Raw genomic sequence first — 15678 nt, 5'->3', positions numbered from 1 at the left:
CAGACGTAGTGAAGAGAAGGGCCATATGCACCCCAATGTTCATAGCTGCATTGTCCACAATAGCTAAATCGTGGAAGGAGCCGAGATGCCCTTCAACAGATGACTGGATTAAGAAGCTGTGGTCCATATATACAATGGAATATTACTCAGCTATCAGAAAGAACGAATTCTCAACATTTGCTGCAACATGGACGGCACTGGAGGAGATAATGCTAAGTGAAATAAGTCAAGCAGAGAAAGACAATTATCATATGATTTCTCTCATCTATGGAACATAAGAACTAGGAGGATCGGTAGGGGAAGAAAGGGATAAAGAAAAGGGGGGTAATCAGAAGGGGGAATGAAACATGAGAGACTATGGACTATGAGAAACAAACTGAAGACTTCAGAGGGGAGGGGGTGGGGGAATGGGATAGACTGGTGATGGGTAGTAAGGAGGGCAGGGATGTACTGTATGGTGACTAACATGACATAATAAAAGATTAATATTTAAAAAAATTAAAAATAAAAGCCTTTGGGGAAAAAAAGATTGATTGTAGAATGATCTTGAGTTGGTCTTTCATTTCTTAGAGAAGAAACATCTCTTTTCTGCCAACGTTACTGATGTACAACAGACATATAAAATTGTATCTATTTATAAGGTCTACAGTGTGATGATTTGAGACACACAGACACTGTGAACTGATCACCATAATCCAGTTAAGGCATCACCTCACACCCACCCGTATGCCTGCACACCTGCGATCTACTCTCTTAGCAAACTCCTGGTGCACGATAGGCTGTCATCAAGCATAACTGCCTTGCTGGGGGCACCTGGGGGGCTCACTCGGGGATGCATCTGCCTTTGGCTGAGGGCATGATCCCAGGGTCCTGGGACTGAGCCCCGCATAGGGCTCCTTGCTCAGCGGGGAGCCTGCTTCTCCCTCTCCGTCTGCTGCTCCCCCTGCTTGTGCTCTCTCTCTGACAAATAAATAAATAAGATATTAAACCCCCTGGCCGTGCATTAGATCCCAAGGACTTATTGTTCGCATCACCGAACACTGATGCCTCTATCCAACATCTCCCCACATACCCAGAACCTAGCCTCTGGCCACCACCATTCTACTCTCGGCTTCCGCGAGTGTAACTTGTTGCTGATTCCATGTATAAGTGAGACGGTACAACATTTGTCCTGCTGCTCCTTGGGTATCTCACTTGATGCCCTCAAGGTCCATCCATGTTGTCCCAAAAGGCAGGACTTCCTCCTTTTTAAGACGGCATAATGTCGCGTTGTACGTCCAGACCACATTACCCATTCATGCACCAATGGACACGGGCTGCTTCCTTATCTTGGCTATTGTAAGTAATGCTGCAAAGAAACGTAGGGGTGTTTATATCTTTCTGAATTTATGTGTTCGTTGGGAGGGGGTGATAAATACCCAGGTGTGGAATCACTAAATCATATGGCATTTCTATGTTTAACTTTTTGAGGAACCCACAGGGTGCTTTGCTAAGGGAAGTAAGTCAGAAGGAAGAAGACAAGGACCCTGTGATTCCACAGAGACGTGGACTCTGAGAAACAGAACAAAGAGAGACCCATCAATACAAAGGACAGACGTGGTTGCCAGAGAGGAGGGGAGCCCTGTGTTCTCTCCCCCAGCCCCGCCTCAACCATCTGCCGCCTTGTCGCTTTCCGTGCTTCCTACTGTTGAATGGCACTCGTTCAACATCAACACGGGGTCCCATTGTCCCCGTGTTGCCCCATTGTTGTTGTCCCCGTGTTGTCCCCATGTTGTCCCATTGTCCCCGGAGCATCCAAGTGCTCAGAGCCTGCTTATGTCAATGCCATTGTTCCCAGCATTAGTTAGGGGCATTAGTAAGTCCTTCCAATGTGAATGCAGAGTGTGACTGTGCTGGGAAGGGAAAGCACTATGCAAACAGCTTTGAAAAACCACAGACTGTGGTTTGGTTCTTTGTCCCCAGGTCATTCCGTAACTTGCTGTGTAGGAGGGAGTGACCTGTTCGCATTGTCTTCCCCCAACCTCTCCAGGGCAGCGATCTGCAAACAGAGAGAATTCTTCATGCCCCAGGACTCACTTCTCTGCAGAGACCCTGTGCCTTTCCCTCGCCACCTGTGGTATGCTCCAGATCCTGGGCAGGGAGGTCTTGCCAGGCATCCCAAGGCACCCGGGACCCCAGGCCATCTTGAGTCCTTCTGGGTGGCCAGGGACAGTGCGATGGCCGGCTCTCGAACTAAGCATCAGCAGACTCCCGCCCCTTCGTGGTTCTGACCCAGGAAGCAAGCACGTCCTCCATGCAGCCTGCCTCGTCTGGTGCAGTGGAGAGCCCGAGATCCTATTTCGATAAGGAAACCTCTCGAGTTGCATTCCATCAGACAGAAAGGGGGAGAAATAAAATAAAAGTAAAAACTGAGACGTCGCAATTACATTCAACCCTCCAAAATGTGGCAGAGCCCTGTGCCCATCAATAATTGATGAAAACGTCCAACGTTGATTCTCTTCTTGTAATAATCGCTCTTTGCATTTCTTATGCAAATGCAACTCCAAGTGTTTAATATTCTGCTTGCACCACGTTCTCTTTTGCTGGAAGGGCGATTCTAGATAGAAATTTTGTTTTTGCCATTGTTTGCTTTTTTATTAGCATTACTTCTCTTGCCTTGGGGTTATAGAGTAGAAAGCCTCCTGTTCTGTTTTTCTTAACTGTGTTTTCAGGTAGGTACATTCTACTACATTCTATCCATCTATGTATCTATCATCTATTTATCCATCTATCCTTCTATTTATCCATCCATCCATCATCTATCCCTCCATCATCTACCCATCCACCCGTCCAATCATTTATTCTATCTGTCTATCTATCTATCTATCATCTATCTATCTAATCTATCATCTATCCATCCATCCATCTATCCATCCATTACATCTATCTAACATCTATCTATCCCTTTATCTATCATCTAATCTATCCACCATTCCTCTCTCTATCTATTCATCTATCATCTATCCATTCGTCATTCATCCATCCACCCATCCAATCATTCATTCTATCTATCTATCTATCTATCTATCTATCTATCTATCTATCTATCTATCCCTTTATCTACGTATCCATTCATCTATCCATCCATCATATCTATCTATCCATCTATCCCTCTATCCATCCATCTATTTATCCATCCATCTTTAAATCTATCTATCCATCTATCTATCCACCTATTATCTATCAATATCTATCTGTGTATCTATCTAGCTATCTATGTATGTCTGTATCTATCCATGTACCTATCCATGTATTTATCGATCTATACCTATGTACCTATACATCTAACATCCAGACATCTATTCATCTATCTATGTATATATGCATCTATCTACATCTATCCATCTATGTATCTACCTATTACATATTTTAAAAATTACATATTTTATATATATATATATAATTTCCATTCACACAACTATGACATTAATTAAATCCCAACTAATAAAAATTATATTCTACAAGCTTGGTGTAGCAGCAAGGCACAGTATTTGACCCTGGGACCAAGGTACATTCCACGGGGCTGAGAAATCACTTACTTTTGTTTGACGTTATCCTTTTCATTGGCCTTCAACCTAGAAAATCATAGAGATGCTTTTTCGTCTTAAAATGCAGTGGTCCTGTGGTTACATGATGCTTGAGCTCGGAACGTACAGCTGCTGTATGTTAACACGTAGCCCTGGCATGGCCCCACAGGGCCCTCTGGGATGACAGGGTGATGCTGGCTCATCAGAACACCCCGAAGGCCAACTTGCTCGCCCAAGAGGCATACTTTACAAAGAAAGTTGTGTCCTAGGAACATGGCCCTCATAAACACCTGTTCTTACAGTGGATCTCTGACTTCTTTGGATGATTTTTTTAATGGCTCTTTCCTGTTATTTCCCTTTAGCAACCACCATGAGAATGAAGGAAACTGTCTCCACACAAAGGTGTTCTCTGTACGAACTCCACCCAGGCCAAAATAACCGCACTCTGCTCTAATCCCCTCTCCACGCTTGACAAGAAGTGGATCCTTCTCCGAGCTACCAGTTTTGTTTATGGCCAGCATGAGTGCCCGGTGGGAAAACGTTGACCTTTGTGGCCACACTTGTCCTGAGAAATCACTCCTGAGTCACTTGGCTCGTGCATGGATTCGCTTTCCAACTGAATTTCCTCATCCCCAGAAGCCAGTTTGCAGAAACCGCCATCTCCTGCTCACTGAGTTTTATCTAGGACATGCCCATCTCAGCCCTTCCACCCATGGTCAGCTGATCTGAAAAAGTCCTGTAGAATCACATAATCAACGACTCTTTAAGAGGACCTGGGACCAAGGCCAAAGACATCATCTAGTTTCAGTGGTTGTGTGTAGGTCCGCCCAAGCTCCTCTCCTCCATTCCAACACTTCCCTCAACAGCTGCCTCTATTGCCCTAGTGAGCACAGGAGGGGTGCCCCTAAATAAATGGGCACCGAGTACCCATCCATACCGCTAGTGTGAGAGTCCCTGCATAGACTCTATTACCGCCACTCACCTACTGCGTACCCCGCCACGCCAAACACCTGCCACCTGCCAGCTGACACCAGCTGTGCTGCTCCGTCCAGCTTTCCAGACACAAGGTAAAATGGTTCTTTGGTCTCGGCTTGCTCATGGAGGCACCGATGTTTGAAATAATCACTCACTATGAAAAGGCTCGCTGTTTTAGAACAGAGGGTTGAAAAGGAAACAAATAAAACGAACATAGAGATAGAAGGATTGAGGAAATGAACTGAGTTGTAATCCCAATGAAGGGGGAAAGGTTGGGACTATATAGGAGGACTGCCTAGTTATCCCGGAAGAAGCCTTTTGATGGGAAAATAAAACTCAACCCCCTTTTATATGTTAGTTTCACAGTGACCACAAATTGGGTGGCTTAAGATAACAGAGATTTATCCTCCCCCAGCTCTGGAGACCAGACGTCTGCGATCCAGGCAAGGCAGGACCACTGAGATCCAGGCAGGGCCCGGCTGTGCTCCCTCTGGAGGCTCGAGGACAGGGTCCTTCCTGCCTCTTGCAGCTTCTGGGGCTCAAGGCGTCCCTGGGCTCATGGTCACATCCCTCCCATCTGCCTCCATCTTCCCGTGGCTTCTCCTCTGTGTCTGTGTCTCCTCTTGTGTCTCTTATAAGGACCCCTGTCATTGAATTCAAGGCCACCCTGATCCAGGATGAGCTCATCTCAAAATCCATACCTTCGTTTCAACTACAAACTTTATCCAAAAAAAAGCTTGCCTTCACAGGTTCTGCATGCCAGGATCTGGACATATCTTCGGCGGGGGGGGGGGGGGGGGCNACACTATAAACAGTATCCACTTAATTTTTGAAATAGTCACTCACCCTTTCTTGAAATAAGCACACATTTTTCTCCTGTTCCTCTGCCCATCGCTGTTGCTGCCTTTCAAGATGACATCATCAAACGCTTTTGTCTACCTCCGTGACAACCGAAATCCTCAGCCTGCTGGATAATAGAACCACGCACTTCTTAAGAATAAATCCATAGTTTATTTACCAGAAAATCCATACAATGCTTTGCACATAATAAGCACATAACGTTTGCCCAATTGACATGAATTTACCCAAAGCATAAACCCTTCACTTTTGTTTTTAAAAAAGAGGGCTATTTTACCACATCATTTCAGAGTTGTTCCCTAGTTATGCATGGCCTTTCTGTGAAACCACACAGATATTTTTTTTTCATTTCATACATCATTTGCTGAAATGCCCTTTAAAATGTAGTGGAACATGGAGCTTTAGGAAACAAAACTCTGCAGAAAATAAATTATCTTCTCTCTTTGGAGTGAGACCCAAAGGTCTCATCTTATTAACAATGCCTAGACTCTCCAAACGCAACCTGAGCCGTGAAGACAGCTGAACTCCAGCGTAAGGGGGGTCTTCAGTAATCAGACACAAGCACCCAGGCACGGGCCACAGCGGCTGGTACCAGAGTCCCTCCATGAAGCTCACGCACGGAGGACGCAAGGAAAGGGAGATTTGAAGGGGAATTACGGCAGAGCCGTGCATCACATCACCGCGTGATATCGCTTCCCTGACCAAGACCAAAGTACTCCGCGCATGGAAAATGCACTTGTGAGTGAGGGTCATGCTAAGTTGTTTTAACCGATGGACCACACATGTCACTGTGTGTAGCATATAGCCAGTGTTCAGGTCAAAGGTGAATGTTTCTTTTTTTTTTTTTTAAGNTTAAGATTTTACTTATTTGTTTGACATAGAGACAGAGACAGCCAGCGAGAGAGGGAACACAAGCAGGGGGAGTGGGAGAGGAAGAAGCAGGCTCCCAGCAGAGGACCCTGATGTGGGGCTCAATNAGAAGCAGGCTCATAGCAGAGGAGCCTGATGTGGGGCTCGATCCCATAACGCCAGTATCACGCCCTGAGCCAAAGGCAGATGCCTAAAGACTGAGCCACCCAGGCACCCCAAAGATGTATGTTTCTGGCTGGCTGGTCATGCCGCTCAAGAGTGGGTTCAGGCAACCTGTGTTTTTACNTAACGCCGGGATCATGCCCTGAGCCGAAGGCAGATGCCTAAAGACTGAGCCACTCAGGCGCCCCAAAGATGTATGTTTCTGGCTGGCTGGTCATGCCGCTCAAGAGTGGGTTCAGGCAACCTGTGTTTTTACACCTTGTGGCTCTCACACCTGCAACCCTTTCCAAGCTCACCTGGATTGTCAATATTTGATCAGAGGAGGGAGGATGGAGAAGGTGTATTCGTTTGCTAGGGCTGCCATAGGCAAATCCCACAGGCCAGATGGCTCAAACCACAGACATTTAATTCCTCCTGGTCCTGGAGGCTGGGAGTCTGAGATCCAGGTGGGGTCAAGGCTGGTTCCTCCTGAGGTCTCTCTCCTTGGCATGGAGACGCTGTGTTCTCCCTGTGTCCTCACATGGTCATCCCTCTATGTGAGCCTGTGTCCTCATCCCCTCTACTAATGAGAACTCCAGTCTTATGGGATCAGGGCCCACCCTCGTGACCTCATTTTACCTTAATCCCTTTTCAAAGACCCCCACCTCCGAACACAGTCTCATTCTGAGGTCCTGGGAGTTAGGGCTTCAACATACGAGGTTTGTAGATAAACAATCCATCCCATAACAGGAGTCATGCCCACTTCTTACCAGCTGGGCCAGAAATGAAATGCATGATTTGACACACTCCGTTGGCAAGATGTCATCCTATGGGCCCATTTAGATGCCCAGGTGGGGGTGGGAAGCTGGTGACAGAGACTCAGGTGCGCTCACCATCTCCCCACACAGAGTCAACCCAGTAGACAAGGAGTATGGATATCTGATAGACAGCCCCAACCACACTTTGGGAGACACCTTTTGGGCTTCAGACTAACAAAATGCCATTTTCCACTTGGGTCTCCGTCATGGGAGAGATCACCCCTATCATTCACCTCTTCTCTTGGTCCGTCACCTCTCCTTGTGAACACCATTACGGAGACAATATTACGATCTGATGCTTCTATTTCTGTAATAGGCTTGTGCTTTTATTTTTTTTTAAAGATTTTATTTATTTATTCAACAGAGAGAGAGACAGCCAGTGAGAGAGGGAACACAAGCAGGGGAAGTGGGAGAGGAAGAAGCAGGCTCATAGCAGAAGAGCCTGATGTGGGGCTCGATCCTATAACGCCGGGATCACACCCTGAGCCGAAGGCAGACGCTTAACCGCTGTGCCACCCAGGCGCCCCAGGCTCGTGCTTTTAAATGGCCTCCAAACCAGGATGGTTCTTTGATTTCTTTATTTCACTGACTTTAATTAAGTGAAAGGGGAAAAGCTCTCAATAATTGTCATGGTCATGCATCAGGTATGGTCAGGAGCCAGGATGTAAAGGGCAGTGTTGGGGCCCCAGAAGTGAGTGCTGAAAAGGAACCCTGGCTGAATGAGAACCCTCTGCAGGATGACATTCAAGCATGAGTTCTGCACTCAGTGAAGATTTATTTAACGTAGGCAGTATTCGAGACCCGTGCCCGGCATTGGAAACTAGAAGATGTGTGGATATCCGGGGCATTGGTCTTTGACCGCCTCCCAGTCTGGATGTCTAGATAGGACGGCACCCCTGTAAAGAAATCACTGCAGCAAAATGAGATAAGAATCCCAACAAAAGCGTGTGCCAAATAGATCAGAAGGGGCAAAGGGGATTCTCTTCTAGTCTACTGTGCTCTGGCGGCAGAGAGCCTAAGCGATACTTATCGTTAAAGAGCCCGGGTGGTTTCCACAAATGGACAAACGCTGTTCTCTTTCCGTAGGTAACCGTGATCTTGGGAATGCTGCAACCAAATGAGGAATCCCAGACAGTGCAGAGTCCGGGGCCCAGGTGGCATGCTCGGGTCCCATTGTTCTCAGAAACGACGGTGCAATTTGAGCTCCCCTAATGCCATCGGGGAGGGTAGGGAAGGACGTGACTGAAGACCCAGGAAAGCCTCGCTGGCCGCCTGCAAGAAAAGAATTTCCCCAGCCCCCAGTGTGCAGACTGCCATCCCTGATCTCCATCAGCCTCCTCCACCATGAAATGCGACACACCGAGAGCCTGGGGAAGTGGAAGGAAGACCTCCGAGGGTTGTGTCATCTTGAATTCATTTCACTGAGTGCCATCAGGCAGAGGGGGCTTCTTCTCCAACTCGAGGTTTAGTCTCCCTGACCCTGGACCGGAGGGAAGTGTTGATGCTTTTCTCCAAGACCTGATTAGCTTCAGATGCCTTACTCTTTACCAATATGGGGGCGGGAAGCATCCCACCATATGGCTTCCTACTGCTGCTTTTCAACAGCATGGCAATGGATGAACAGAATGCGGTGCATCCACACAATGGATCATAACAGTGTTAAAAAGGAAGGACATTCTGACACCTGCTCCAATGTGGGAGGACCTTGCAGAGACGACACCAAGTAACATAAGCCAGTCACAAAAGGACAAATCCTGTAGGATTCCACACATAAGAGGCCCCCCAGAGGAGTCACATCTCCGGTGACAGAAAGTAGATGGTGGCACCAGGGGCTGGGGGAGGAGGATAGGAGTTAGCGTCTCATGGGGACAGAGTTTTGGCTTTATATGATGAAAAACTTATGGAGATGGGTGGTGGGGTAGTTTTACAACAACGTGAATGTATTTAGCACTACTGAACTCTCCACTGAGAAATAGCCAAGATGGTAAATTTCACATGAGGCCTATTTACCACAATTAAAAATTAAGAGGAAAGCCATGATCGTTTGGAATCATGGATACAAATGCATCCTGTTTGGATAGAAAGACTCTACAAGCATTTCATGGGCCCCTAGCTCCACATATAAATAGATTCGAAGCGGCTAGTTGTTCTGCCGACTCTTGTTGGGATAGTCTGGCCCGTGGTGTATTCGTGATTTAAATTAGAAGGTCATTTATTTATTTATTTATTTGACAGAGAGAGACAGCCAGCGAGAGAGGGAACACAAGCAGTGGGAGTGGGAGAGGAAGAAGCAGGCTCCTAGTGGAGAAGCCCAATGTGGGGCTCGATCCCAGAATGCCGGGATCACGCCCCGAGCCGAAGGCAGACACTTAACGACTGTGCCACCCAGGCGCCCCAGAAGGTCATTTCTGAATGTGGGTTGAAAGGATACGATTTGCTCTTTGATGAAACACCCCAACTGTGCTTCTCTGCTCCCTTTTGCCTTCCCACAGGAGCAAGGCTGGGTTATCCCATGACACACCAAGCGTGTGCGGGACCACCCTTTCACACAGGACGCTCCTGAGATTATTGGAAGGAATCCTTCAGTCAGGAATCCATGCCCACATTCCCGATTCCCTACAAAACTCTCTAATCAAAACAAGAGTGGTCCCCCCAGCAGGTGACTTCGACTCTATCCCTTAACTCAACTATATCCACTCCTCAGAGCCATGTTCCACAGTCCATAATCCCCATGAAAGAATCATTGGCTCCATCATTAGAAGGAACAATATTTTGCATACGGCATTGACTATGTTTTACATGATTCTTGTGAAAATAACCACCTGCAAATCCAACATTCTAGATGCAATTCTGCCGGCAATGGCACTTTCTTTGCATTTTCTGCGATACATACCCATCCCTGAAGCCCTGCTTACATGTCTTCAAAGCGTATGTGTATGCCAAACGCTAACACTTAAGCAAATATTTAGGCATTGACCGCCCAGAATCTTGTTCACTGGGCCCACATGGATATGACTTTAATAACCTCATTGCATATACTTGGTCAAATGGTCAAATACTTGGAAATAAGAATTTATGGGATTTCAATGTTTAATTCCACCAATGCGACTATGCATTGCACAAAATATTTTTTTTAAATATTTAAAACTGCATCTTCAGGTTGCCAAGCTAGGAGGGATTTCTCAGATTCCAAAAGTCTAATATGAAGGTAAGAAATCAGAAAGATAAGCTGGGCACTGTAGACTGGACAGAAATTAAGATATCATTTTCATAGATCCATGAAGTCAGATATGCACCCATCCCACATAAAAAATGTCCCCTCCAAAAGATGTCAACCCAATTGTGGGAAATAATAAATGCTTGTTGTTTCAATCCACTCACTGTTGGAAGCAACCATTGGGTAGCACGCGATGATTGCTGCCATTTTGTACCTTATGTCACTGAACACTTGTAAGATTTACCCACAATCTTTATAGGCTACTGAAGCATACAGGTGATCTTCATTATTGGCGCATGCCATAGATGAAAATTTGCCTACTTGCTAAAATGTGTCTGTGAAACCAACACTTCCAGCCCCTTCGAGGTCATGTAATACTGAAATGGCACCCAGTACTCCTAAGCACAACGAGGCTGCCATGTGCCATGTGCAGAAAACCCATGTGTTAGAGAAACTTCATTCAGATGTTGGTTCTAGCATCCTTGGCTCTGAGTTCAATGTGAACGAATCAACAATAGAATTTAAATAAAATATCTTTAGACATAAATGCACATAAAACAAAATTATGTGTTGATCGGTTGTTGAAATGTGACCGAGGTTCAGGAACCTGACTCCCTATTTCCCTAGGAACAAAGGTTTAGTGTTTGCTAATTTAGTGTTTGCAGCAAGTATAATAACAACCACACAATTTTAGAATGACTTAGCTGGTTTTCTCCCAGTCATATGGTACGATTATATATAAATTATATAAAAATAGTCAACTTTAGATCTGATAAGTTAATTAAGTATATGAAGAAAGCACACTTAAATTTATTTAAAAAGTTGCACTATAGTGTCTAACTACCAGATTATTAGCTATAAATAAAACAGATTGTCAACAAATAGTTAAATTCAGAGAAGGCCAAAAGAGAGAGAGAAAGAGAGAAATGCAAGACAAACACAAATAAAACCATTAACAGTAGATATAAATCCAGATAACACTCAACCACTGGGGAATGAAATATGTTATAAACTTTGGCAAGCCACCTGGCAGAATTGTATCAAAATTGCATAGAACTTTTTCCCTGCCATTTCGCATCTAGATATCTGCTTGTACACACTCCCTGAAGGAAAACAATGACACCAGGATGTCCCCTGCATCGTTATCTATAATGGGAATACCATAAAAACCCAGAAAACAACCTGGACTATCCATTAGCACACCCGGAAGCCCCAGTTATGTGCTTCCCCCATCCTGGAGGAGATTGGAGCAGATGGCTGCCAGCCTGTATCACAGAAGCGCCAGTCCTACCAGCAATGACCAGCAGGATGTTTAGGGCACCGGTGCTCTTCAGAAAGCTCCAGGCTGGAGGCAGCGAGGAAAGCCAGACAAATCCACACAAAACCCTCATTTAGAAATATATTTCCAGGTCCCCATCATAATTTAAACATTCCAGGCTCAACATTGAGAAATATTCTCCCGTGAAGCCAACCCTAGCACCACTCTGCTCAACGATGAATGGAGCCCATATAGCATGTGGCTTGGTTTCCTATTTAAAAACAGTTTACTTTTTCCATAAGAATGTCTGAAAAGCCGACAATTTGCAAAGATGCTACACGAAGACAAAACTTTACACAGCTAGGAGATGTGCCAAGTGCATTGAGAAATGTTGCTGTCATATTGCTGCTATATTATTTATTATTATTTTATATTATTTATTATTATATTGTTATACTATTTGTTGTTATATTATTTGTGTTATACTATTATTCTTGTTGTATTATTTATTATTTTTTGAAGATTTTATTTATTTATTTGAGAGAGAGCGAGCAAGGTCATGAATGGGGGAAAGGGGCAGAGGGAGAAGCAGGCTCCCTGCTGAGCAGGGAGCTCAATGCGGGGCTCAGTCCTGAGACCCTGGGATCATGACCTGTACCAGAGGGAGATCTTTACCGACTGAGCCCCCCCAGGCACCCAGCTTCTCGTTTAATAAGAAGGTCCCCAGAAATGCTTATGATGAGTTTACACGTAATTGGATTTTGTGATTTTTTTTTAAAGGATGCAAGCACCCAATGTGCTCCCAGTGTCTCACACATGACTTTTCCACCATGAAAACATACCAAAGAGTTTCCAGCTGGGAATTTACCAGAAACATAAGGTAGAAGTAAGCCACCAAGTGTTTTTCAATATACAAAAATACGTACGTTAGAATAAACAAAATCAGAGATGCCCGTTTCACATTACATTTAGAAGTATTTTACTTTCAAAAACATTGTGTCGACTATGCTTCAATTAAAAAGGAGGGGGGAGTTTTTTACTTTCTGGAAATTGAAAGAAACTTGTCTATTCTGCACCTTTCCATCCTGAATTGATGCTTGACGTCAATCCCACCGCTCACTACATTTTTTGTTAACTATGGAGCCTGGAAGACCTGTTCGTTCCCACTCTGGCCTTGACTTGGGGCTAAAGATGGCTGTTACAGACTGAATGCGTGTGCCCCTTAAGCCCCGGAAATTCCTGTGTGGAAGCCCTAACCTCCAACTGGATGGTCTGAGGAGGTAGCATCTTCTGGACGTGATGAGGGTTCTACCAGGTCATGCCATGGGGTCCCCATGATGGAACTCGTGTCCTTATAAGATGAGCAGAAGACCCCAGAGCTCTTTCTCTCCATCACGTGAGGACACAGGACAAAGATGGCATCCTGAAAGCCAAACGCTGGTAGCAACGGTTGGGTCCCGAGGAACGTGCCGACATGTGAGGCACCCACATTCTGTGCTCCTGTAAGGCACATATTAGCTCAACAGGATGAGTAAACAATTGTCTGTGTTTTATTGATGGACAAAAATCGGTTCATATCCCCTCTAGAGTTGAAGCAACAATTGATTGCATCCCAGGGCACCTCGGTGGCTCAGTCAGTTCAGCAACTGCCTTGGGCTCAGGTCATGATTCCAGGGTCCTGGAATCGAGTCCCACATCAGGCTCCTTGCTCAGCGGGGAGACTGCTTCTCCCTCTCCCTCTGCTGCTCCCCCTGCTTGTGCTCTCTCGCTCTCCCTCTTTCTCTGTGTCAAATAAATGAATAAAATCTTTTTTAAAAAATGGTTGCATCCCTAAAATTTAAGGCTAGTCCATTTCCAAACCAGTACTAGGAAGTTACCCGTTCATATGTGCTTACCTCTAAAATGGCATGTGTCCTCAATTTCCAATTGCGCTAGAAGCTTCCACTTGTTTGTTCTGTCCCTCTGATTGGCAGTATAAGTTCCCCAAGGCTGCTTTANGTCTTTTTTAAAAAATGGTTGCGGGGCGCCTGGGTGGCACAGCGGTTGAGCGTCTGCCTTCAGCTCAGGGCGTGATCCTGGCGTTGTGGGATCGAGCCCCACATCAGGCTCCTCTGCTGTGAGCCTGCTTCTTCCTCTCCCACTCCCCCTGCTTGTGTTCCCTCTCTCGCTGGCTGTCTCTATCTCTGTCAAATAAATAAATANTAAAATCTTTTTTAAAAAATGGTTGCATCCCTAAAATTTAAGGCTAGTCCATTTCCAAACCAGTACTAGGAAGTTACCCGTTCATATGTGCTTACCTCTAAAATGGCATGTGTCCTCAATTTCCAATTGCGCTAGAAGCTTCCACTTGTTTGTTCTGTCCCTCTGATTGGCAGTATAAGTTCCCCAAGGCTGCTTTAGTCAGTGACCACAAATTGCATGTCATAGGTAAGTGTATNTTTTAAAAAAAAATCTTTAAAAAAAAAATAAATAAAAAATGGTTGCATCCCTAAAATTTAAGGCTAGTCCATTTCCAAACCAGTACTAGGAAGTTACCAGTTCATATGTACTTACCTCTAAAATGGCACGTGTCCTCAATTTCCAATTGCGCTAGAAGCTTCCACTTGTTTGTTCTGTCCCTGTGATTGGCAGTATAAGTTCCCCAAGGCTGCTTTAGTCAGTGACCACAAATTGCATGTCATAGGTAAGTGTATGAGTTTCCTGGGGCGGCCATAACAAATAACCACAATCTGGGGCAGGGGGGGCTGAAAATATTACACAGGTGTCTTCCCCCAGCTCTGGAGACCAGAAGTCTGAGATCCAGGCGGGGCAGGGAAGCTGAGATCCAGGTGGGACAGGACTGCTGAGATCCAGGTGGGGCAGGGCCGTGCTCCAACCCCAGGCTCCAGAGGAGGGTCCTTCCTGCCTCTTCCAGCTTCTGGGGCTCCAGGCGTCCCTGGCTGGTGGCCACGTCTCTCCCATCTCTGCCTCCGTCCTCACATGGCTTCTCCTCTGTGTCTGTGTCTCTCCTTTTCTGTCTCTTGTAGGGACACTTGTCATTGGACATAGAACCCGCCCCAAGTCCAGAAGGGATTCATCTCATGATCCTTAATTAATGCCATCTGCAAAGACCTTATTTCCATATAAGCTCACATTCCAAGATTCCAGATGGCCACGTATTTTGGAGAGAATCCTCTTTAATTCAGAACTTTAGGAATTCAAAATGCACTGAAGCTGATCTCACTGTACAACCCATGTCATAAACGGTAAAGTGACATGTGTTCCCCACCAGACACCAGCATTTTGGGGAGAGGGGCAAACAAACCCCGATGGGGGGCTCAATCCCAAGACCCCGAGATCATGACCTGGGCTAAAGGCAGATGCCTGACTGACTGAGCCACCCAGGTGCCCCCACTTTGCATTTTTATTTTTTTATCTTTTTAAAGATTTTATTTATTTGTTAGAGAGAGAGAGAACAAGCAAGTGGGGAGGGGAAGAGGGAGAGAGAGAGAGAAGCAGGCTACCCACTGCAGGACTCGATCCCAGGACCCTGAGATCATGACTTGAGCCAAAGGCAGATGCTTCACCCACTGAATCACCCAGGTGACCCCATTTTGCATTTTTAAATAGCCTTTCTTAGAGCAATACCTTCACACAAAACAGCAGCCCGCATTTCTGGAGTCGTGGGCGCTGCAGGCTGCTGGAGAGGACGGAAAGTGCTCTTGGTAGGAGCGGTTCTCCATCAGCTATCTTCTCCACATACAAGCAGATGACGCTCTGCACTGCTCTTTTCTCCATGCGCGGTGTCGGACGTGAACATCAGCGCTGTAGCTTATTCCTCCCCCTTGGCACTTCAATAAAGTGACAGCTACACAGGCTGGTGATGCCATTGTTCCCAAACAGCCCCTGATGCTGTGNCATTCCTCCCCCTTGGCACGTCAATAAAGTGACAGCTACACAGGCTGGTGATGTCATTGTTCCCAAACAGCCCCTGAT

At 45.8% G+C, this 15678-nt stretch overlaps 1 long non-coding RNA gene across 2 annotated transcripts; it reads right to left on the bottom strand.

Moving 5' to 3' along the window:
• Nucleotides 1–463: 463 nt before the first annotated feature.
• On the bottom strand, nt 464–5508 carry LOC117797452. 2 transcript variants are annotated; one of them, XR_004622440.1, is made up of 5 exons: nt 5388–5508; nt 4549–4710; nt 3579–3614; nt 2077–2352; nt 464–1348 (listed from the first exon to the last, which is right to left on the bottom strand). It is a non-coding gene; the product is annotated as an uncharacterized LOC117797452 (long non-coding RNA). The 2 variants fall into 2 exon arrangements; XR_004622439.1 differs by having other exon boundaries at nt 464–2352.
• Nucleotides 5509–15678: the final 10170 nt, after the last annotated feature.

The sequence above is a fragment of the Ailuropoda melanoleuca genome, chromosome X (assembly GCF_002007445.2).
Source record: "Ailuropoda melanoleuca isolate Jingjing chromosome X, ASM200744v2, whole genome shotgun sequence".
Classification (NCBI taxonomy): domain Eukaryota; kingdom Metazoa; phylum Chordata; class Mammalia; order Carnivora; family Ursidae; genus Ailuropoda; species Ailuropoda melanoleuca.
This window is presented reverse-complemented; position numbering and strand designations above follow the sequence as displayed.